General features: G+C 40.5%; 1 protein-coding gene and 1 non-coding gene across 8 annotated transcripts in view; both read right to left on the reverse strand.

Annotated features, from left to right (window-relative positions):
- MATR3 (matrin 3) overlaps nt 1–21,242 on the reverse strand; it is a 38,853-nt gene extending 17,611 nt beyond the window's left edge. For 3 of the 7 annotated variants that reach the window (XM_043465370.1, XM_043465372.1, XM_043465367.1), the window contains exon 1: nt 8,346–8,496. The gene's annotated coding sequence lies outside the window, so the exon portion shown is untranslated. Of the gene's footprint in view, nt 1–8,114; nt 8,497–17,534; nt 17,616–18,384; nt 18,471–19,925; nt 19,965–21,136 lie in introns of those variants that run through there. The other 4 variants (XM_043465366.1, XM_043465369.1, XM_043465371.1 and 1 more) reach the window with 4 other exon arrangements.
- On the reverse strand, nt 17,683–17,882 carry LOC122441117. Its single transcript, XR_006269256.1, has one exon. It is a non-coding gene; the product is annotated as a small nucleolar RNA SNORA74 (small nucleolar RNA).
- Nucleotides 21,243–23,070: the final 1,828 nt, after the last annotated feature.

The raw sequence follows: 23,070 nt of genomic DNA on the forward strand, positions 1-23,070 counted from the left end.
CAGATGTTTTTGCACACCAAGAAAGATGAATTTGAGAAAAGACACCAAAGAAACTAGTTCCAGATGAGATCCATTACATAAACTACTTAGACCTTAAGATTAATAAAATAAAGATAAGAGTAAGTGAACATCATTGGATGAAGGATTCTCTGATATGACTTTTAAATACCACACAGAATGGTGGTTAAAATACTGTTGAAACATTTGTAGCACCCTCTTATGCTTTCATACATTGTTAAAAACAAAAACAAAAAACTATTAAGAGGGTTTTTTGAAATCAAAATTTCAAAGTATCTAAGTTACTATTAATTGCAGCTTTGCCCTTCATTTGGGAGTCAAAGCTTTGTATACTGAAAAGCCAGCCTTTCAAAAGAACTATTCTTTCCCTTTAGGGAAATTATACTATGGCATTATGATCATGTGTAAATTTTTAACATTGACATTTTAAGGAAATGATTGTTGAATTACAGAGATCTCAATTACTTTTCTTTGCAACATATATGAATGGTGGAGTTGCAAAAAGGAAAGGTTAAGAGAAGTAAAGGTAAAAGGTGATAACCTTATGACAAAACAGAAAATGGATGTCAGAAAAACTAAGAAAAAGAGAAAGACAACCATGTAAATCCCATGACAACTTGTAATTTAAGAATAACTTTAATATTTTTGTGACTCAGTTTCAACTTCAGTCCCACACAGACATGAGAGTAGCAGTACTGAAAAAGAACTTAAGTCAAACTTTTGATTGAAACAAATTTCTTAAAAATTGTCTATCAGAACAAATAAAAAGAAAATATGACAAGATAGCACTGATGCAAGAACATTTATTAAAAAGTTCCTTTAGTATCTCATTTTTGGTCAATGAACATAAGATGAACAAGGCACTTTAAAGGCTCTAAGTGAGACCTACTGACTGTGAAACCATCACAATACTGAGAGATTTACTAAGTTACTAAAGTGTTTTTTAAAAAAATTAGCTTCTTTTACTGTATGTTTTTTCTCCATAAAGCTGCATTTTCACAGAGATTAATAAAGTTTGAAAATAGTTCCTTTGAGATAACTAATCTAAAATGTAATGTTAAAATCCGATTTACCCATTTAACTTAATACAGAATCTTTCGCTTCCCAAAAAAAGTGTCTCCACCCTCCCCCATCAGAAAACATTAGAAAAGAAACTTAAAAAAAAAAAAAAAAGAAACTAAGTAGGCTTCACAAATGCTTCACAAACTATAGTCTGATGGTCTGATATTCAAACTCTAAACGAACAAAGTGCATGATATAAATTCTATTAAATATGTTAGCTTCACACTCAACATCTGAATATGTATGGTTAAGAAATAAGCTTCAGTTAATAATACTCAACAGCCACATTCCACAAATCTGATATCCTTTATTTTCTTCAATAATTAGAAGAAATGGAATACTAAAACATTTTAGAAAACAAATGAAAGCTAAACACACACAAAATTCACAGAGAACACAGTGTTCCGTATCCAAATTTCCTGTGTAAAATAAAGATTATCTATTAGTCTATTATATATTCATTATTTCAGAGGGTTACTTACAGGAAGTAAAATGAGCGTAAGAATACTTTAGTTCTTTAAAAGATGACATAGAAGAAACCTTCAGTCTGAAAAACACTATGTTTTAAAGGTATCTAATACCACCATATAGATCTTTATACTTTTTGTGTGAAATAAATCACTTTTTAAAATAACCGATTTTAAGATAGTATAATCATAAAGGCATGCAGAGATACTTAGGAAAGAAATATCCACATGTTGACATAACCTTTTAATCTCATATAAAAATTGAACATACAACAGCTAGAAAACAGCGTCTGAATTCTAACACAAATGGTGCAAGAAATTTTGAGATTTTCCCATCTCTATCAAGGTCAAACACCTTTGTGATTTAACTTATTCATGTGAAAATATGCCAAATCTACACAGCAACCAACAATACCAATACATTAAAAATGTCCTAACCATGTCACCAACAGATGGCAGGAATAGTTCACTAATTTAAAGAAGTACTTGACTAATTAATCTCCAACTGAAATACAGGGTACTTCAATTGAAGTAAATATTCCTTAAAGTTCCTCACTTATTAACCTTATAACGGCTTTATAAGTAACTTATCAACATAGCTTCCATTTTAGAGTATTAAATTTTCATCTTAATGTTAGCTTACATCACTATATCTTTTTCTACCATATTTTATAATTTGTATTTCATTTAAGGTTTTTTTTTTTATAAACTGAAGTATAACTGATTTATACTACTATATGAGCTTCAGGTGTACCACACAGGATTCAGTATTTTTGCATATTACACTCCATTGTAAGATAATACAAGATAACAGCTATTATTTCCTGTGCTATGTGATATATAATTGTTGCTTATCTAGCTCTATTACCTTTGTATACACCAATGTGCCTCACCACACAACAAAGAAAAACTATAAAGTGCAATGCCCAAGAAGGCTGAAAAAAAAAAAGAATATTCTGAAGTGCTTTAAAACTATTGGTGTCAATTCATATTACTGATCTGGATTCAACTTCTAACCCACTTCTTAATCCTTAGGTTAACAGCAGATTCAGTTGCTAAAAAATCTTCATGGAAATCCATGGAAAAGATTCCTATTATTCAGACTTGAAATATTTTTCTTCTTCCTAAGTTTTTTCCCTAGTGACTTTAAGTAAATTCATACTACAGGAAAGAAAGTTATTCCATTTAACTGACAATTTTGACTCTTGATCTGACCCACGACACTAACTTAAAAGCAAATCTGTGGTTTTCCTCAAGGCATCATTCTGCACCCTTATGATATTCCCCTCTGCTTCATGATCTGCTCTCTTGGTTTCCACAAACATTTGTACAACTCTTTGATTTGATATAAATTGAGATTTTTTTTAGAGCCCAAACGCCTGGATTTGAAAACCAGCTCTTCCACAGAATAGCTGCATGAACCTGGGCAAATTAATTAACATCTGGGTTTATCCCCTAGTATGTAAAATGGAAATAAAAATAAAATCCATTTCACAGGGCCTGGCATATGGTAAGCACCACAGTGATCATCTACTTTATGCACTACTATCCTCACAACCAATGAGAAAACAAACTAGAAGTAAAAGGACTGACCTAGAGACATAAACACCTTTCACTTGTACTGGACTATTTCATGTATCAACTATAATGTCTCATCCAATTCTATTCAAAGCCAGATTTAAAACCTGAAGGTTGTTACACCAAGTCAGAAGTCAGCTTTAAAAGACTACAAACCTAAAACATCACTCATCATTCTACTCTGTTCAAAAACATACTACTCCCTACTATTTACCACATGAAGTCCACAGTATGGTTTTCAATGCCTTTCATATATATTGGTTGCATCCTACCTCTCTAAACCTATTTCTTGGCACATGCCAACACCTTAACAAAAAGTTAATTTTATGAGCCATTATACAGACTGCTCAGTACTTGTTCAAACATATTAGCTAGAATGTGTCTCTCCTTTCTCCATTTAATACTAGCAATTCTCTTAAGGTCCAACCCACCCCCCCTCACATCATGTATTTTACAAATCAGTGGATATAAATGCCAAAGGTCAGAAACAACTTCAATAAAACCTTAGATATCTATTTCCAATGATTCTTCCTTCCCTTATGGAGTCTCTTGTTTTTAAGTCCTACCACTTAACAGACATGTATCTTTTCAGTGTTAATTTTATTTTCTTAATTTTATACAAATGGGCTTAATATATATATATAGCGCTTATTTAAAACTAATTTACACATGAATTAAAACTACATTTTCACTGTTATATAGATACCATTATGGCATACATACTTATCTGTTTTTCAGAAAATGAACATTTAGACTTTATAATTTCCGGTCATTACCAAGAATGCTGTTAATGAATTTCCGGTCATTACCAAGAATGCTGTTAATGAGTATTGCTTGGTCTCCTGATGCTTCAGTATAAAATTCCCTCCTCCACTGTGCTTCTCAAGAATATCATAACCCACATAAGGGTACATAATTAAGCATTAAAATTGTTCTATTGCTTCACACCTTGAAAAGCAATATGCAGTGAGAATGTTTTAAGTACAAATGTTTGTCTTTGCTATTACTGTTCCTTTCCCAACTACTCTGTGAGTCAGGTGTTCAAACACTTGACTTTAAACTTTCACATATGCTATAAAAGCTCTTCTATCAGTGACTGTACCAAAGAGAGATGTTTAATATCCTAGTAATTTCCAGAGGGGAAAACCCATACAAATCACCTTTAAAGACCAGAGAATTATCTATTTCATTAACAACCAATGATACTACAAATCAATGGATCTTCCCTGTAGCTCAGACAGTAAAGAATCTGCTAGCAATGCAGGAGACCTGGGTTCAATCCCTGGGTTGGGAAGATCCCCTGGAGAAGGTAATGGCAATCCATTCTTGCCTGGAGAATCCCATGGACAGAAGATTCTGTAACCAGAGGAGGGCTACAGTCCATGGGGTCGCCAAGAGTCGGACAAGACCGAACGACCAACACTACTACTACTACAAATCAAAGATCCTACTGAGATTGTATTATCAATAGACTCCTTTCCAACTTGCATTTACTGCTCACCATGACATCTTCTATCGACATTCTCCTCTTTGCTCTTCTTACCCAGCAGCTATTCCAATGGCAACAGCTGGGAAGACCTATGATCCCACCCCCCACCATGGGAACCCTCTTTGTTCTCCTATTAACCTGTTTCTGCCTTAAAACAGGCACCAATAACCACAAGCTATTGGTACTCTATAAAAGAAAGGCAGAGATTTGTCCTTTAAAAAACTTTCCTGAAAGAGAGCAAGTTTCTATATTAATTAGTCTTAAGTTCTGGAATAGTTTTTTAAAATTTTGAAATTTTTTAAAAATTTAAAATAATTTTTTTAAAAAAAATTTACACGTTAAGTTTTCATTGCTACTACATATCAATTTCAATGTCAGGGACTCCTGAGTCTTTTTTAGATAGACATTAGGGCTTGACCATTGGAGAAGGAAATGGCAACCCACTTCAGTGTTCTTTCCTGGAAAATCCCAAGGACGGGGGAGCCTGGGGGGCTGCCGTCTATGGGGTCGCACAGAGTCGGACACGACTGAAGCCACTTAGCAGCAGCAGGGCTTGACCTACAACTGGGAAAATCAATCACATGGAGGTTGCAACACATCAAAGGTACTGCAACCATTCAGACCTGCCACCTAATAAATTATATTCGGGTCAGGAGAGACAACACAGCACTTCATCATGAAACTTCTATTGTAGCTTATGGTCAATACGATATGCAACAAATAAAAAGCTAAAGTACTTTAAAAGGCTTCATATCCACAGTTATCTCAATCCACTGGGCTTCTATGTTCTATCTTTTACTATCCACTAAAAGAGTTTTCCTATTTAAAAAAAAAAAAAAAAAACTTTTATCAAACATTCCAGAACCCTTGACCTAATGCTCCAATGAGAAGACCCACTACATAGTTAGGAAATTTAAATTAAAGCAATTTCATGGACAGCGTTAACCTTGGAAAAACCACATATATAAAAAAATTGCAAAACTACACTGTCCACAACCCTTCCATGTCACTAACCATGCATACCTCAGTCAGGTATACTGAGAAGCTACTGCCACAGAGTGGGACAATTTTAATGCAATTCTAACTAAAAGTAGTATATAAAAAAAAAGCATGGATTCTTTTTTAAAAAAAAAAGCATGGACTTTTAACTAGAAGATTTGCTAAGAACACCACTTAACAAACCATTGTCCAATTAATTCTTTGATTTCGATCATTTATAAACAGCTAATGACTGCAGTTCATAGCGTAATTATTAGTCCTATCAATATTAATTTTATGTGAGAATGCCTTCAGATTCCTGTGTACCTACACATAATAATAACAAGAATATCTTACACAAGCACTTCTTTTTGTCACATTTGAAAACTGCACTTCAGATTTCAAGAAGCTGGCTCATTTCCATCTCAATACCCCTTAAACAGAGGTGAGAGCCTAAAAAAAAAAGTGAGATTCTGGTCTTTTCAGCAGTTCTAACATTTACGAAAAATGTTTCACTTTTCTCATTACAAAGTAAGTGTAACGTCTTGTGGAAATTTCAGGAAAAAAAAAAAAAAGGAGGAGGAAATACAAATGACCCATAAAGCCAACATTCAGGGATATTTTTTACGCTTATTTACATGATCCTTCAAAAAACAACAGAAGTCATCAAATGTGGTATCAGCAGAGTTTTATTACACTTTCTCCCCCAATTAGTACTATAGTCCACTATAATTTCCCCATCGTTACTCTTAAAATACTTCTAAATAGCTGTATAGATTATCACTTGATGGCCACACTATAATTAGCAGATCTCCAAATGTTGAATCCTTTGGATTTTTAATATGCTTAGTAACCAACATTAACATATATGTACACATACATTTGACACACTATTCCCTTATTTACAGGATAAATTCCTGTAAGCGTAGTTCTTCCATTTTATTGTAACATGCAGAGGCTGAATCAAGTATCTAATCAAAACGTAAGCGTTCTAAACACTGGCTTCATTGCCACTGGTTACCTACATATAACAAGCAGTTCCTTAGACTTAAATTCTTTCTATAAAATTGGGAATTCGAGCTACTTGTTATTTCTAAAATCATGAAAGATTTTTTCTTTGCATTCTTCAGTTGTTAAAATGTCTTTATGTATCACTGACTTGTAATAAAAATTAGTATTTACACTTCCCTAAAAGCATTAGTAAAATTAGGATGTTTAAAGATTTCTTTAACATAAAGAATGCTTAGGTCAAGAGTAGTTAAATACTTTCGGATTAGTTCAAAATGTTACGTAAAAGCAACTCCACTTACAGCTAAGAAAAGAGATCCGAATTCTTGATTTCTAAAACAATACTAACGTTACACAATTATGTCGCTAGACTCCGATGATCGAGCCATTTAGTTTTTAAAAGGTAATTCTGAACACGTATGAATATAGCCTAAAATATAGTTTCTGCCCGCAGAGTAAAACTGTTTAAATTTACCTGGGAGAAAACTGTTTTGTCGACTATCTAAAAATCTTAAACCAAGCTCTGTTCAACGCGCAGAACGCAGCATCAACGCAAAATCTCATGACTACGGCCTGGGAAATCAACAACTCCCACTTTCCAGCGCTCGTGAAAGACTAGAATTTTGGAATCGCCATAACCGTTCTAGAAATATCTGGCTGGAAAACTGTAACTGATCCAATACGACAGGATAAATACCTAGGAGATACTACTCCACTGTATTTGGGAAAAGTCTTTGTATAACACAGAACGGGGCACAGCGCTGGCAATGAAAAGAACAACGATGCCGCGACTACACCAGGCTACTCTAAACCCTTTGTCTGGAAACCGGAAGGTCCCCAGACCACACCATCCTCTCTAGAGAAGCCTAGACTGATAATATTTTAATAAAGAGGAAAGGAATGTGAGGTGACTCTCTAAACAAGAACAAATCTCCTTCGCAGCATACTGCAGAAGGCTTTATTCACGACGCAACACGATGAACAAGCGTTAACGTTTCATTTTTCGGCCATTTTTACGCGATGGCGGGGGGAGGGGGGTATTGCTTCTGAGGTCCGGCTAAAATCGCGCGCGCCTGTGTGTGGGCGGGGGACAGGAGTATTAGGGGGCGCTATGAAACGATGGGCGAGAAAAGGAGCGAAGGCCGCGACACCAAGAAACGCTGCTCAAACGGCTAAGCTTTTCGGAGTCTACGAAATCCTCCATTTTGGGGAACGTTTTCAGGCACAAAAGCGGGGGGCGGAAGCAAATATATCTGGGGCTAGTGTTAGCTTAACTATCCTCCCCAAACAGCAGGCCACCCCCCTCATGGTTAGTCGGTCCCTCAGGCCTCGAGCGCTCCTCCCTTTCCCTCAGAGCGGCAGCCCGCGTGTAACGGGCTCGTCGTCCCGCCCCCGCCCACAGCCAGCCCGGAACGCAGGAAGCTCGGCCGATCAGCTGCCCTCGGCGCGCCCCGACTCTGCCTCCGCACCCTGGGCCCTTGGCTGGCCGCCTGTCTAACTCCGGGACCGCTCACCTCCGCCGCCCGAGAAGGCTGGTTGCGCCGCCACTGCGCTCCTAACATGGCGGCCGCCGATCAGGCGGCTCACATACGCAGCGCGGAGGGAGGCAGAGCGGGCGAGCGGGAGCGAGCAAGAAAGGCGCGCCGCCGGCTCCCCGCGGCCCCTGTTGCAGTCGCTGCCTCCTCCCGGCGGACGCGGAGAGCCCCCGGCCACCCCACCCCGATTCTTACCCGCTTCACGCCTACCTTGAAGAAAGGGAGAGGGAAAACGAGAGGTACCTCTCTCCAAGCGAGCGGGACGCGGAGGCTCCCACAATGCCCCGCAGCAACGGCGCTGGTAAGAGGTGGCAGCAGAGGCAGCAGCCGAAGAACAAACCCACTCTCGCGAGAACTCGCCCCAACCCACCTCGGGTCCCGTTTCTGCGCGCGCCAGGCCCCTCCCCCGGCCCGGCGCGCGCACGCCGCTCGCGCCTTCAGCGGCGTTCGTTGTTCTCTGATCTTGTAGCTCGCCTATGGGCGGGAAATGGAGAGCCATAGGTTACAGAGTTCGAGTCTCACTCCCCACAAAGGATTTTTTTTCCCGACTCTTCCATATTGTTTGGTGCAAAATTTAAATAAGGTATGCGTTAGAAGTGCATCGCAGGATTCCCTGACTTCGACCCTCTCTGGTATTCTCTGATAAATTGCGGAGAAGTGGTAGTTCGGGGCAGGAAGTGGAGACAGATACTATTTTGAATGGTTTTAATTTCAGAAATTTTATGCAGCTCACAGAGGAAGATAGCGAAAACCCATTCCACTGAAAAGACCACCCCCGCCATTTGGTGAATTTGAATTTGAATGTAGAACACTCTACAAGTACCCCATGAACAATGAAATGCAGCACATGTGAAAATCCTGAGAAATTGTATAGATAAGGATGGAGGAAAGGGCCACTTCCCTGGGGTTTGAAGTTTAAATGCAGAGGGACAGGCAGGCACCTGACGTCTGAGGTAAGTCAGTGAATAGAAGTCAGATTAATAGCCCTCAAAATTTTAAATCTTGAGTATGCTGAACCATTCTGGGTCCACTGTGAAGATAGTGGACGGGGCAAAAATGAACAGCAGACCTGTATAAAATTTTCGAAATCATTTAAGACAAAAAGCAAGACTTGATTGGATATGGAAGATGGAGAAGTATCATGTAAGAATGACAACTGTTTAGCAGTGCTATTGAGAATGGGCGGTGGGGGCAGTAAGGCTTCAGTTTGGCATCAGCTTTAAAGGAGTTATATTTATTGACCTTGATCTTAGGAGAAAAGGGTGTGGGTTAGTGACAAATTCGAGTTAATGTAAGTGAAGGAGAGTTAAGAGATGAGCTGGAGATAGTATGGTAAGAGAAACCTTAGGACCAACCCTTGAGAAACTAATCTGGTAGTTAAATGGCAAGAGACCACGTTGATGGGGGAAAAAAGTAGAGGGGAAGGTACAGAAATTGTACTGCCTTGATAGCCAAAGTACTCAAAAGACTAAACGATCAACAGGGTCTAATGCTACCAAGAGGTCAAGACTAGGACTAAAAACATCTACAAAAGATTTGGCAACAGGGACTTCCAGTTCAGTGGGAGAGGATGTCAGATGGGAGGTGCTTAGTATATGAAAAGTGTAAAACAAACTACCAAATGCAGAGTAACTGGCTATGATAAGAAAGCAGGGTTGGGGAAGATTTGATTTACTAAGGGAGAATTTTGGGCAATTAAAATGTTTGCAGAAGAGTTATATTAGGAAAGGATTGGTTGGGAAAGGCAGCAAGAGAAGCAAAGATTCATATTGGCCATTTCTCAACAGATGAGATCTAGAGGAGACATCCCTTTCCTTTAATAGGTACGAAGAGGATGGTGCTAAATTTTCATTAGGAATTAGTCAGGTGACTTAAGTTTTCTGTGACTAAGCCATCTATGGGAAGGGCTAGAGTTACATGAAGGAAAAATTTTAAATAGCCGTTGTGAATGAAGAGTGGAACTGTAATCCCACATCTCCATTATGTTGCATGCTTTTCTACAGGCTTTGAGAAGGCATTTGGTATCAAGAGCTGGGGTATCCCTAAGGCCACTGCATAGTTAACTTTGGAATGAAATTTGTGAGTGAATATTGGGTCCTCCTTCACTTCTACTCTATGAGTCTTTGATTTCAACTGATTTTGGCTAAGACTTCACTTTATGTTCTCCCCAGATCTTAGATGAAAACAGCTCTGCTTTTCTGGATTCAGAAACATGAATGCATGCTTATTTCAGATATACACTTACCATGCTTTTGTACAGGCTATTAATGCAATTTGGTGATTATACAAAGAAGGAAGGCAAACTTTTTCAGTTGAGTAATTATTTATTGAGGATCTGCTTAGAAGGTCAACAGCAAAAAGACACACTGGAAACCAAAGGTAATACAAGATTTCAGTTGTCAAATGCCTATTTCATGATGGATGGTTCGATCCCTGGGTCGGGAAAATTCCCTGGAGAAGGGCATGGCAGCCCATTCCAGTATTCTTGCCTGGAGAATCCCATGGACAGAGGAGCCTGGCGGGCTACGGTCCACAGCGTCAAGAAGAGTCAGACATGACTAAAGCAACTGAGCATGCATGCACACATACAATGATGGATAAGGCAGATTATCAGCTTTTGAGAATCCCAGTCTGATGAAGACTGGACAAGGAGGCCTGGCTATGAGAAGAGATGGATCAAGAGTTCTATTCACATTTGGGTTTCTATTTCACATTTGGGAGTGGGCGTGGTACACCAGTGATGACAGAGGCTACAAAGCAAAACTTTCTGCTAAGACTTTGAAAGGTTTTTTAAGTGACAAGTTTGGAATGAAACTTTAAACACCAGGATACAATCTCCATAAAGCTAATGAGTATCTTTCTAAAGTTTTGAGCAGAGGAGTTGGTTGAGGACATATATTTTCACACCACACAATCACTAAGCAGCTGATAATATAATTTTAAGAGTAAAGTACCTTTACTCTTATTTTACATAAGAGATTAAGAAGCTTGCCTAGCTAGGATTTGAAGTCAGTTCTAAATAAATCCAAACCAAGAGCATTTGAGCATTATATTAGACTGCCTTCAGCAAGGCTGTGGTCTCCTGGCTGTTATGCCCAATGTCCGAATCCCCCAGCGGGAAAAGAGAGGACCTCCAGGACAATGCAACACGCAAAGGAAGGGAAATTTATTGCTGACTCGAGTCAGGGCCCCTGCTGCAACCAACACAGTGGTGCAAAGTCAGAAAGCCCTGAGCCCCAGTTTCCACACACATTTATAGGGTGCTCAATTTCAAACACAAGCAGTGGGTAGTTAGCTCAAGCGGATTGGTTACATGTTTGCGGAGCAATTTCATTGGTCAAACACACTTTTAAAACTTTCGCGCGCGCGCGTGCGCGCGCGGGAATTTCCAGGGGACTCTTCCAGAGGCTTACTGGGTGCGTGCTGATTGGCTAGCCTCTGGTGGCCTGTTGGAGGAGGAGAATCACCCCACCCTTAGGCCCACTCCTAGCTCAGGGCGCCTGTCATGGCACTAGTCTTGACAGTCTCACAGTAGCAGTTCACCATCTACTTTTTTTTTTTTTTTTACCATCTACTTTTTAAATAGATATAATGCCCTGGAGGGGCTTCCCTGGTGGCTCAGTGGTGAAGAATCTGCTTGCAATGCAGGTGACCAGGGTTCAATCCCTGGATTGGGAAGATCCCCTGGAGGAGAGCATGGCAACCCACTCCAGTACTCTTGCCTGGAGAATTCCATGGACAGAGGAGCCTAGTGGGCTACAGTCCATAGAGCCACACAGAGTTGGACATGACTAAAGCGACTCAGCAGCAGCAAGGTTCTAGAACCAGGGTCATTTCAAAACTTTAGGCTATTTAAAAAACAGAAAACTGTTAACCAGCAGCTCTTTCAGCAGTTGCAAGGGAGGGGAAATGGGCTTAAAAGATTTTGGGGAATTTCCTGGTGGTCCAGTAATTAGAGAACTCCATGCTTCCAAGGCAGGAGTCCTGGGTTTGATCCCTGGAGGGAGGATCCCTGGTCAGGGAGATACCACAAGCCATACAACACGGACAAAAATAAATTTAAAAATTGGCGGGAGTTTTTGAATAAGGAATACATGTAATAAAATTCAAAGCACACACAGAAGTTTTCTCCAACTGCTATTCCCTTAAAGGCAACCACCATCAACCATGTGTATTTTAAGGATTTCAAATAGTTAGGCACGATTACATCTTCAGGACTTCCCTGTAGCTGAAATGGTAAAGAATCTGCCTGCAGTGCAGGAGATGGGTCGGAAAGATCCTCTGGAGAAGGAACAGCAATCCACTCCAGTATTCTTGCCTGGAGAATCCCATGGACAGAGAAGTCTGTGGGGTCGCAGAGCACATACATGTTATATCTTTATAGAGTCCACTAGCAAATGATTTGGAAACCGACATATTTGTTTCCATGATTTTTTTCAAAATTTAACAAAACCAAACCAGCACTCTTACTATCCTTACTTGCCAGGGTATTGTTAAAAAGTAGGATACACCTATGACCTTACTCTATATTGGGTACATAATGACACACTGATACTAATATTTACCAGTTGAAGCTCTCTAGTCAGCTATTGGTAAAATTGAGGCTGGCTGGCTATATGGGAGTGAGATAAAGATTTAAAAACTGGTAAATAATACCTTTTCAAAGGACTGTTAACATGGCATCTGGCTATCTAACTCTGTGGTAGAATATAACACAATGACACATAAAATGGGTGCTCAGTCAGGGAAGGTGCTATCTGAGCTGAGATATAAAAGTATACAAAGTGGAAATGGAAGATGGAATCAGAAAGGGAAACAGCATGTGCAGAGACTGAAGAAACCAACGTGGTCAGAAAGAAATCTGAAGGTGGTAAACATGACTGTGTCGTGTTCATCACATATCACCAATGTCTAGCATAGCGTTCAGTTAAAAGCTGTAAAACTATAAAAAGGGTATGAGTTAAATGACTAATCTTCTGACAAGCTGAGCAAATAGCATAGGTTATTATCACTTCCTCAACCCTGGATATATTATACGTACAAATAAGAGTGAGGTTAGGGCCCCAAAAAACTAAATATGAAGAGTTCCCTGGATGAACAGATCATGATTGGGCTCTACTATACAGGGGCAAGAAATGTAAGCTCAGTGTACTAGTATAGTGCCATTGGAATAGGGGCAGCATAGGTCGCACAGAAAACTCTCCAGGAGTGGCCAGCATATTGTAACCATTAGCTCCTGGAGTTCTCATCTAGCGAATTACAACTGAGAATAAGAAGAGGAAGTTCTACCATCTGCCATTCTGATGAAGTCCAGGTTCTATCTAACTCACAGGCTGTGTGCCTTGGGGATTTGTCTACTTTCCTTCAACTCATTGAAGTTAGGCCTACACTAGGGCCTGGGCTTGGCTCCTCCCTTCTCCCACCAGCTGATACAAAATTCCATCCTGAGCTCACAGTCATCAGTCATTTGGGGACTACAGCATCTACTATAAAAGACAACAGGCTCAATCACTATTCTAAATGAAAGAATAAAGGCTATAACTAAGGCATTTTGAGTATTAAAGACAACCTACAGAATGTAAGAAGATATTTGCAAATGATGCTATGGACAAGAGCTTAATTTGAAAACATATGAACAGCTCATACAACTCAGTATTAAAAAAAATAAAAAATGGGCGGAAGGGAGGGGAGATCGGGATGGGGAACACATGTAAATCCATGGCTGATTCATGTCAGTGTATGGCAAAAACCACTACAATACTGTAAAGTAATTAGCCTCCAACTAATAAATGGAGAAAAAAAAATGGGCAGAAGATCAAGGAAGTCTAAGAAGCTGTCACAGCCAAGAGAAGCCTAAAGAGACATGATGACTAAATATCCTCAATGGGATCCTGGAACAGATAAAGGACATTAGGTGAAAAATAAGGAAATGTGAATAAAGCATGAACTTTAGTCAATTAATAACACATGTTCTATACTAATATGTTACTATTAGGAGAAACTGGGTGCAGGGTACATGGGATTTCTTTGTACTATCTTCATAGCTTTTCTGTACATCTACCAACTATTCTAAAATGAAATTTCAAGGTCCATTTTATCACCTCTTCCCAGGTAGTAAAGTTACCCTTAAAAAGCAGTATAAAATGTTCTTACACTCTAAAAGGCTTGTAATGGAGAATACGGATAGCCAAAGTAACAGGGTCTCCTTTGAATCAGGCCTTAGGATCCTAAATTGACAAATCTATGACCTAGCAAGTGGGCTCATTAGGTGTTCCTAAATAACTGTAAAGAGCAAGGTATTGCTAAACAGACATTGTAAATATTAGAGTTGTTAATTCAGTGAAATTGTTTTTCAAGAGAATATTACTGAATTGACAGGTCTATTAACTGAAGCTGTTCATAAAGCCCTAATTAAGCAAAAAGATTCAGAGGAGCCATTGTCACTCTTTTAGGTTCTTAATTAGTTGCTCTAACCAGGTTGTTTTCCTTAGTGTGAATTCCTAGGCCCTGAGCCACCTTTTTGTGTCTCTTTGGGGCCTGCAGAATTTATTTCTCTGGGGTTTTGTTTTCCTGATTAAAATTTGAAATGTAATCCAAAATTTCATTGCAAAACTCACTGATGATAGTTTTTTCCAACCTTGAATGAAAGGAAATAAATCATTGACAGGTGACAGACTCAATACTTGGGGCCCCCTACTCATTCTGCTTTAATTTTCCTTTCTTAATATGGTATAGGTCCTGAACTTGAGCAGCTCAATGAAAAGGGGCACTTGTGTTTGCTAATTGCTAGCTATAGCAGGAGGTGGCAGCTTGGATATTTACTGACCAATATCTGCCAGTTCAATTTCAGTTTTCACTGCAGCATGGGAAAAGGGTGATGGAGAAAGAGAAGGCATGGATTTAAAGCTACTTTGAAATGTTACTTCATCTTAGACTCACCAGGAAAAAAAAAACAACTCAAGCCGATAGGGAGTAGTAGGTGACTAATTAACTTCACTTATCAAGTAGGAAATCCCATTAAATTATTTTAATGTGCATGATTAAGCCACTGAAACCTCTGGGGGTACTGAATACAGGCATAAACACCAAATGAATTTTCATTTTTCAAGTAGCAACATAGGGGCCTCTCCCCGCACCTGGGTAGCTTTACTATGCTCAGGAAAGCCATCTATATTCTAATAACTTGAGATTCCAGATTTTAAAACCTGGATTTAAAAATAAATAAATAAATAAATAAATAAAGGGGGAAAAATAAATAAATAAAAAATAAATAAAACCTGGATTTTTTTTCCTGGCTATTCTTTTTTTGTTTTTATGACATAATCATTTTTTTTTTATTCAAAGCTAGGTTTTAATTGAAGGATAATTGCTTTACAGAATTTTGTTTTGAAAGAAATGTTTTCTTTCAAACCTCAACACGAATCAGCCATAGGTGTATATATATATATATCCCTTCCCTTTTGAACCTCCCTCCCCATCCCACTCCTCTAGGTTGATACAGAGCCCAGTTTGAGTTTCCTCAGTCATACAGCAAATTCCCGTTGGCTATCTTAAATATGGTAATATAAGTATCCATGCTACTCTTTCCATACATCTCAGTCTCTTCTCCCCTCTCCCCATGTCCATGAGTCTGTCCTCTATGTCTGTTTCTCCATTGCTGCCCTGTAAATAAATTCTTCAGTACCATTTTTCTAGATTCCATATATATGTATTAAAATGTGATATTTATCTTTCTTCTGGCTATTCTTGATATATAAAAATTTCCTCTTTCCTTAGGGACCATTTCTCCTTCACTACTAGGATTGGGTTTGTGATCAGGTTCTGCTGGAAACCAAACACTGCAGTTCTTTCTTAGGACCTCCTTAGGTGTACATTTAAAAAAGAGGACCATTATAAGTAACCCATTCAAAAAGCACATACAACAAACCCCAAACATAAGAAATAAGGACTATCCTACTACTGTACTCTAAAAGCTGAAGAGTTTAATACTATGTGGTAAAAGCTTGTTATAAGGCAAAGGTATTGATAACATCTAATTTTTCAGGGACACATGTTGGTACTGGCCCTAAATCTGTTAGTAATGAGCTGTAAACTCCCAAGGCCTGAATTTCATTCCCTAAGACAGGGGTTGGTAATTCTGGCCTGCCATCTGTTTTTGAAAGGCCCTCAAGCTTAGAATGGTTAAGGGAAATTTTCTTCCTTCACTGAAAAGTTTATGAAATTTTGATTTCAGTGTTCCTAAATAAAGTTGTATTGGAGCACAGTAGTGCTCATTTGTCGACATATTATCTATGGCTGCTTGTACACTGCAACTGCAGAGTTGAATAGTTGCAACAGATAATAGGTAGTCACTAAGTACTGAGAGGGAGAAATGGATTTTGTCAATTTTAAATCCACATGTATTATGCAGCAGAGCTCTAGAATATGAGGACTTAGTTTAAGTCTTGGGTTTACTTATTTTTAGCTGTTCTGCACCTTAATTCCCTGAGTAGGGATCAAAGCCAGGCCCCCAGCAGTGGAAGCACAGAGTTCTAACCACTGGACTTCCAGGGAATTCCCAAGTCTTGGACTTTAAGCATTCTCCTCTAAAAGTCTAGTTCTCACCACAGTTTTTTCAAATGTTAAGTATTTCTACCTTTTAAGAAAACCTCATGCCTCCTCCTATTTTTCCTTCAGTCTCAAACTCTGGCCATACTTTCAGTGTTTTTGACACCAGATGTGTGGGTCTTGTCACCAGCTGGGTGTCCTGCAGTGTAACTCAATTCTGACACCATCTACACCTAGAAGTAACTTCAGATCTCAGAGGCTAAGGGCACAGTCCCATAAGACTGCCCCTCCTCCACTTCAGATGCCAAACCCAAGTCCAAGTTGTTAACCTGTGCTTCTGACAGAAAGGCTGTAAGTCAGAGATTGACACAACCTTCTCCTTGGGTTTGACTAATTTTTGCTAGAGGGGCTCAAAAGAGCTCAGGAAAACAGCTTACTATTTACTGGTTTACTGCAAAAGGATATGATAAAGGATACAAATGAACCTCTAGATGGAAGAGATGCATAAGAGAAGGTATGTGGGAAGGGGCATCACTCTCCCAGTACCTCAATGTGTTGTTAGCTAACCTGGAAGTTCTCTGAACGCTATACTAATGGAATTTTTATGGAGGCTTCATCATGATCATTTCCAACCCCTCTCCCCTCTCTGGAGAATGAGTGTGTATCATATGAGTGTGTCTAGAGTCTGTGTCTAGACTGTGTGTAAAAATTCCAGTCCCATTATAACAAAGACTTTCCTATCACCCAGGAAGTTCTAAGGGATTTAGGAGCTCACTGTCAGAAACCATATTCAAAGACCAAGTATTAGAACAAAAGATGTTCCTGGACCTTCAGGACAAAAGGACTACATACATTACTTATTTGGATGTCACAAAGGGCCATCAGACCCCCGAGGTCCCAATGGAGGAAGGTTTCTCACTCAGGCAAAGGCATCTAGGATTCAAAGAGGAAACGAATGACAGGCTGTCCATAAGAAAGGGTCTTTTTCTAATAGAAAAAAACTGTTTGCACCCAGACTAGGACCAACTCCACAGGAGGAGTTACTCCACTCTCAGAGGTGCAAAACGCTGCCCAGAGGTACTCAGCCACAACACCAAAACAGTACTGAAGTCAGACCTCAATAAAGGCAGTGCTTGCTCTTCCAACAGTGTAACACCATCCGAGGCATCATGTTAGCCTGGACAGCTGACAACTGCTGGATGATTCCTGAAACAGGTTTCTTACTTGTTTCAGAAGGTATCCCCATGAATTGAACATTGACTGCAAAACAGAGGCCTGAAAGCACTGATTGCAGACCCTGCTGTCAAAACCTTGAAACAAATAGGAAACAGGAAACCCTTTCCCATGCCTTACAGTCATTTTATACAACATACATTGTATGTTCTTGTATGTATATATGAGAGTTCTTGCCATGTGCTGGGTGCTGTACTTGGGATCTAGGGATTGGAATCTGTGAACAAGGTAAGATACACTATCCTTTCCATCATGAAATTTATAATCTCCCCTCAGTTTTCTCAGATGTAATGATACACATAATCTCAAAAACCTTCAGACCAAAATCACCAAAAACCTATTCAGCCTTTTTCTGCCCAGAGGCTGAATTTATTAGGGACAAATACAATTGTTTCTGCCTTCCAGCTGTTTTCTGATGGGCTCCAACTAACAGGCCTGGCATATGGTCAGAATGAGTAAGGACATTTACCTGATAACGCCATACAGGTAGATGGTCCACTTGCCACTAATTTCCTCTCTTCAGGAGGGCCAAGGATGCCCTACTTTTGAGTCATCCTAAAAAGAAAAAGATTTCAGTGTTCAACATCCTAGCTTCTGAGGCTGCTTTTCTGTAGAGATGGCAACAATGCTGTCTGCCATTTATGATTTACCATAATTTTTATATCCTCAGCAATTATTTCCCATTACTTGTCTTTTTTTCTTGCCTGTTACCACTAAAGCTCTCTAGATATCACTTGTATTATGGACCCATGTGTAAAAGGCTGTTCACAATGAACATCTGAGGTATTCACACAAAGCACCCAACATTTAGCTAAGAGAATTCTTTTAAGGGAAAGCCAATCAATAGAACAAAACTAGCTTCGACAAATACCTCTGCCTCCAACATCCTCATCAAGTCCTTCTGTAGAAACTAAGATGTTACTTTTCACTGAAAGCAGCAACTAAGTCTGACCCATTGGATAACCTCCAGCATCACTCTTGCCTAGAACTGAGAAGCATCTCTTCTCAGAAAATTAGCATTCCAAAACAAAATCACTACAAAGGGGACTCAATTACTGCTCCAAAAGAGGCAATAACCCTGCTTACTCCTGAAAATCAGTAAAGTGAAAGTCACTCAGTCGTGTCTCTCTCTCTCTTTGCAACCCCATGGTCTATACAGTCCATGGAATTCTCCAGGCCAGAATACTGGAGTGGGTAGCCTTTGCCTTCTCCAGGGGATCTTCCCAACCCAGGGATCGAATCCAGGTCTCCCGCATAGCAAGTGGATTCTTTACCAGCTGAGCCACAAGGGAAGATACCAACAAAAATCAGTAAGGTACCAAAAATCAGTAAGATACCAACAAAAAGTAGAAATCTGTCAACCTGAAGTAGAAATTAGTATTGCTGTAGCTAGGCCTAGTATTTGGAGCCCCTCAGTTAATTGCTACTTTTATATTCTATTGATGAGATAAAGAATCCTCATCATTTTAAAGCAAATTCACATCTACATTCCTTGTAAGGTATGGCATTCTCACAGGTAACTACAGTTATAAAATCCTTCTACAAAGGGATTATCCTGAGTAGCTCTGTGTTGGTAGAGGAGTGGGAGCTATGAACTTTGATTTCAGTGAAATCTGCAAAAATCCCATGGCCCCCTTTGAGCACTCGGTAGACTAAAAAAAAAAAAAAAACCTCAACTTTTTCTCTCTATTTATATATCCCTCTATTTCTTCTGTTTCCAAGGTATGATTCAAAGAACTTCATACTAGTCAAACCTGTCAGACCAGAACCATTCTCCAAGTTAGGTTTCTCCCTGCAAAGGCACATGCTTGCAGATTTAACCTCCATGGAAAAACATTTATGCTGGCATCCTGGTATAGTTAACAACAGAGTAGGCATGAACCAGGCCCAGAATGCCAACCAGCTATCGGCTGCTGTTCTCCCAGCAGTGTAACACTTGCCTAGGTACACGGAAACCTAGGCAGCTGCCTACAGCTGGGGCCAAAGGTAGGCTAATGGAGCTGCACTTACCTGGGGCTCCATCTGCTCAAAAGTTCACAGCTGGATGCTCTGCAATCAAAGCACTCCAGGTTAGAGACAGACAACAGTTAGTGAACACTTGTGTGGCGTTCAAGACCCCTACCCTCAAAACTCCCTTAACTTAGTGAGGCCTGAACCACAGAAACAATAGTCAACAATAAAACAGCTTTCCCTTGGTTAGCTTTATTGTCGTCATTCTTACTTGCATACCACAGCAGTTCAACAGTAGCAAATTAATGGTCTCATCAACAAGTATCAGGAAGCTTGGCTGTCACTCAACAGCCAAATGACAGTGGGCAAATAACCTCTGTACTTCAGTCTCATTTGTAGAATGGGAGTGTTGTACACAGGGTGTTCGGGAGGTTTAAATGGAATATAAATTAAGTGCATAAGATAATATCTGCTATATACTGGGAACTTACTCTAAGCAAAGAGATGATGAATACTGGTGAGCAGAAGGGGAACTTATCCTTGGAGAGTAATGGGCACTGAAAATTGGAAAGGCTGGTTGAAACTAGATTGAAAAGGGCCTCAATTATGTGATCTCTTGAACCATAAAAGCAGCATTTTAAAAAATAACTGGATGCAGTAACGGATGTTAAAGAAACTGGAGACAGTTAGGTTGCCAATCCTGCCAACGACCCCAACTACTGGTTGAAAACAATAACCAAAATGTTTGCAAAAATGTTAACACTCCTACCCATTCCCCCTTACAATTTACCTTGTTTGTATAAGGTGAAAGTATGTAAGACAATACTTTTTCCCAGCCTTCCTCAAATTTCACCCCAAAACGCTTCCAAACAATTAGAGGAAAAGGAAAATAGAGGGCTCATTGTCAGGTCTAAAAACGAATCTAAAAATAGCCCGTCCCTTTCGGCGCTCGGATAGAAGGAACTGACGGAGCTCCACCCGACCACGTGTTCCCCACGAACCTTCCCAAGTCCCTGGCCCTGGTGCCTGGGGACCAGGGCTCCGCGACACCGACTCTCGGCAACTCTCCAGGGACAGCAGGGATGGTAGAAAACAGGCGGGATTCTAGGGGTACGATCCCTCAGCATTTCTTCAAGATGCCCTCCAAACCTGCGGTCACTAGGGAACGAGCCCCAGTTTCGTCCCGTGCCTCGGAAGAGGCCTCCCAACCACTGTCTCTCGCCCCTGGCTGGTAAACCTCCAAGGCTTCTCCCCACTTTGCCCTTACTCACCGGCATGTGTCCGGAGCTCGGTAGGGACACTGCAGCCGGGGCAGAGACCGCAGGGGAAAAGGGCAGTCTGGCGCCGAGGGGAGCCCCGCCCCGGGGAGGCTACTGGGCGGGCCCTCGGTGGGCGGGGCCCAGAAACCCCGCCCAGGAAAGCGTTAGGAAAATGGGAGAGCTGTGGTAGAGGTGGGCATACTCTACACAGGAGCTAGAACCAAGAAGAGAAAAGATAGAAATCCGAACAAGCGCTACGGTTATTTGACACCCACCTCATTTATACTTACGCATGGAAAGCGCGCTGGGTTTGAAACTGCTTAAGAGAAAACTTGGTGTGTCCGAGTGGGGCGGTGCTTCCTGTCAGCCCACAGCGAGCGCCGCGGTTCCTCGCACACGTGTGTGGCGCCTTCTGGTTGCTGCAAGCTCAGCCCACGCTTTTTCCACCTCCCACGCAGATCCTCTTTCTGGCTTTCTCCAGCATTTCTGTCACATAGTCAACGGATTGCCCACACGCACACAGGTCACCTTGGTTTTTGGGATCTCTCCAGGAGGTTTTCGCCTGGATTATGCTAGTCACTCCTACAGCCTGACCTGCGGGACCACATCCCTGGGGCCCTGCAGTGGGATCTTTAGCTGAGCTGCAGCAGCTAAAGAGTACTGGCTTTCTCTGCCAAGCTTGCCTTCCACCGTGGCACAGTCAGCCAAAGAGGCCATATCTTTGGTCTGGACGGGTTGCCCACCAGGTTATCAGCATTTCTTTTGAACACTAATCCTCCCCTCACTACTTGGAGTCAATATGATTCTCTCCTGCTGAACATTTTGGTGAAGCTGAGGATGAGAAAGGCAAGATCCAGTAGCAGTAATTCCTAAATCCTTTTTTATAATTTTCCAAATTCTAAAGCCACTTTGTTCCTAGCATCTCCCTGCCCCAAGCCCCCAGCATCTGGTGGGCTCTGCCCATCTATTGCACCTGGCACCTTTGTCAGGTGAACCCTTGGGAGTAGCCAAAGTCCTTGTCATCTGCCGGCATATTTTATTATCCATTTCCTCAGGTATTTCATAACGGGAAAAAAATGTGCTTCCTATAAACCCAACCCTCACAGACCTCTGCTGAGAAAGCCCAGAGTCCTACATGATTCCAGGGAAAAATTTCAGGCTCTAAGGATAGCCCTGAAGTGGCAAACACAAATTCTTCCCAGTTTGGATGGAGTTGGACACAGTCTCTGGTAGGAAAAAGGCTTACATAAATACAGTAATTAAAAATGTCACATGATCAGTGGTGGACTGGTAGGCAGGAGATCTGCTTTGCAGTTAAATAGGAATGTGGCTGAAGACTGCTGCCCTAATCAGTGCCCACATCCAGCTGTCACAGTGTGTTCATAAAGGATGGTTATGAGAGCTATAAAATTGGGCAGATTGGGTGGATAATTGTCCTGCAGAGCTCTGCTAAAGGAGAAATTGCATTGGCATCTCATATATTTTGCTTTCTTTCGTTTCATACACGTAAAATGGAGAAGGCACAGCTACCCTGAGGATTCATGAAAAGGAAAGATGAAGTTTGTGTGAAAGTGTGCATGTGTGCTTTCAGAGCACAGACAGGAAGTAACTGGGAATAGAGAGATACGAGGGCCTTTGGAGACAGAAGGACCAAATGACTTGGAGTCAACTGAATTCACAGATCAGTCCAAGGAGAAGGCAGGATTTGTGTAGAGGGAAGGTCAGTCATTATAAGTAAGGCTGAGAGATGGGCCATGTTCTCTTGTGGTATTGAAAATGGAGTCACCTTTTTAAGGTATAGGCCATTCGGTGTCCTTCTGAGGAAAACCTAAATTATGATTTCTTCATTTTGCAGTTAAAAAGTCCTTTATAGTCTTAATCTACATGCTTTTAAATTCTGAATTCATTTTGGTGAGTTGTATTATGTGGTCTTTTACTTATAGTAT

Source organism: Cervus canadensis, chromosome 4 (assembly GCF_019320065.1).
Source record: "Cervus canadensis isolate Bull #8, Minnesota chromosome 4, ASM1932006v1, whole genome shotgun sequence".
NCBI lineage: Eukaryota > Metazoa > Chordata > Mammalia > Artiodactyla > Cervidae > Cervus > Cervus canadensis.